This window comes from Schistocerca serialis, unplaced genomic scaffold, assembly GCF_023864345.2.
Source record: "Schistocerca serialis cubense isolate TAMUIC-IGC-003099 unplaced genomic scaffold, iqSchSeri2.2 HiC_scaffold_1200, whole genome shotgun sequence".
Classification (NCBI taxonomy): Eukaryota; Metazoa; Arthropoda; class Insecta; order Orthoptera; family Acrididae; genus Schistocerca; species Schistocerca serialis.
The window spans coordinates 37,501-40,000 of record NW_026047404.1 but is presented as its reverse complement, the minus strand read 5'-3'; positions in this window follow the sequence as shown (position 1 = coordinate 40,000).

The window sequence follows — 2,500 nt, the reverse complement described above, 5'->3', positions numbered from 1 at the left end:
ACACAGGCCGTACCACAGCGTAGGCTAAGTGCTTCGCCATGCGAATGCCAATGAACAACTGCAAATGCCAATGAACAACTGCAAAGGGCATTGAGCATGTACGTCCTGCTGCCATCCACATTACAGTGTATAGCTGCAAGGTGTTTAACATGAAGCGATACACTGGGGACCGGGCAGTGCGAGTAGCAAACTATATTGCGGGGGTTGCAGTTAGGCAACACTACACTAATTTAACGCGTCGTATGACAATTACAGAGCAGGTTAAGGCCCAACGTGTGTTGGGTTAAGGCCCAACGTGTGTTGGGTTAAGGCCCAACGTGTGTTGGGTTAAGGCCCAACGTGTGTTGGGTTAAGGCCCAACGTGTGTTGGGTTAAGGCCCAACGTGTGTTGGGTTAAGGCCCAACGTGTGTTGGGTTAAGGCCCAACGTGTGTTGGGTTAAGGCCCAACGTGTGTTGGGTTAAGGCCCAACGTGTGTTGGGTTAAGGCCCAACGTGTGTTGGGTTAAGGCCCAACGTGTGTTGGGTTAAGGCCCAACGTGTGTTGGGTTAAGGCCCAACGTGTGTTGGGTTAAGGCCCAACGTGTGTTGGGTTAAGGCCCAACGTGTGTTGGGTTAAGGCCCAACGTGTGTTGGGTTAAGGCCCAACGTGTGTTGGGTTAAGGCCCAACATAGGTTGGGTTAAGGCCCAACATAGGTTGGGTTAAGGCCCAACATAGGTTGGGTTAAGGCGCAACATAGGTTGGGTTAAGGCGCAACATAGGTTGGGTTAAGGCGCAACATAGGTTGGGTTAAGGCGCAACATAGGTTGGGTTAAGGCGCAACATAGGTTGGGTTAAGGCGCAACATAGGTTGGGTTAAGGCGCAACATAGGTTGGGTTAAGGCCCAACATAGGTTGGGTTAAGGCGCAACATAGGTTGGGTTAAGGCGCAACATAGGTTGGGTTAAGGCGCAACATAGGTTGGGTTAAGGCGCAACATAGGTTGGGTTAAGGCGCAACATAGGTTGGGTTAAGGCGCAACATAGGTTGGGTTAAGGCGCAACATAGGTTAGGTTAAGGCGCAACATAGGTTAGGTTAAGGCGCAACATAGGTTAGGTTAAGGCGCAACATAGGTTAGGTTAAGGCGCAACATAGGTTAGGTTAAGGCGCAACATAGGTTAGGTTAAGGCGCAACATAGGTTAGGTTAAGGCGCAACATAGGTTAGGTTAAGGCGCAACATAGGTTAGGTTAAGGCGCAACATAGGTTAGGTTAAGGCGCAACATAGGTTAGGTTAAGGCGCAACATAGGTTAGGTTAAGGCGCAACATAGGTTAGGTTAAGGCGCAACATAGGTTAGGTTAAGGCGCAACATAGGTTAGGTTAAGGCGCAACATAGGTTAGGTTAAGGCGCAACATAGGTTAGGTTAAGGCGCAACATAGGTTAGGTTAAGGCGCAACATAGGTTAGGTTAAGGCGCAACATAGGTTAGGTTAAGGCGCAACATAGGTTAGGTTAAGGCGCAACATAGGTTAGGTTAAGGCGCAACATAGGTTAGGTTAAGGCGCAACATAGGTTAGGTTAAGGCGCAACATAGGTTAGGTTAAGGCGCAACATAGGTTAGGTTAAGGCGCAACATAGGTTAGGTTAAGGCGCAACATAGGTTAGGTTAAGGCGCAACATAGGTTAGGTTAAGGCGCAACATAGGTTAGGTTGAGGCGCAACATAGGTTAGGTTGAGGTACCGTATAGGTTAGGTTAAGGTACAGTATAGTTTAGGTTAAGGTACAGTATAGTTTAGGTTAAGGTACAGTATAGTTTAGGTTAAGGTACAGTATAGTTTAGGTTAAGGTACAGTATAGTTTAGGTTAAGGTACAGTATAGTTTAGGTTAAGGTACAGTATAGTTTAGGTTAAGGTACACATTGTTGTATGGAAAGGTGTAATGGGGGGGGGGGGGGGGGGGCGGCCGGTCGGTTTGTTGATTGTGATTATAGTAAGTGGATGCCTGCGGCATCATCTGATTTGCCACGTCAGGATGCACCTTTGGCTCATGACAGGCGGCGCTCCGATTCCATGCTTGTGGCAGACCTGTGTCTTTCATTCCTGCCATTGTTTGTGTGCTGTGAGAGGAGGCAGTATTGTGATGTTGGGTGCACCCCTGTGTAGGACATGTGTGGGTGTTGGTGGCTTAGCTGAGCAATGGTGGTTGTCGGGGGGGTGGGATATTCCGTTTTCTGAGTGGACCTCCCAGTCTGGTTATGACAGTGTGGATTGTCTCATGTGGCGGAGAGGATGCACTGGGTGTTGTTCCATGCTGGTGCTTACATATTGTCTGTGTGCGTGTTACAGGCGGAGAGTAGTGCGTGATAAGAGTGTGTGGCTGCCGTGTGGTTGTGATTGTGAGCAGAGTCTTTCAGCATGTATACGGACAGTTGTATATATTATCTGTATTCTGATGGGTCTATGTATTACTAATCAGCGCCGTGTATACGTTTAATCCGGTTCCAGTCGAAACTGTTGT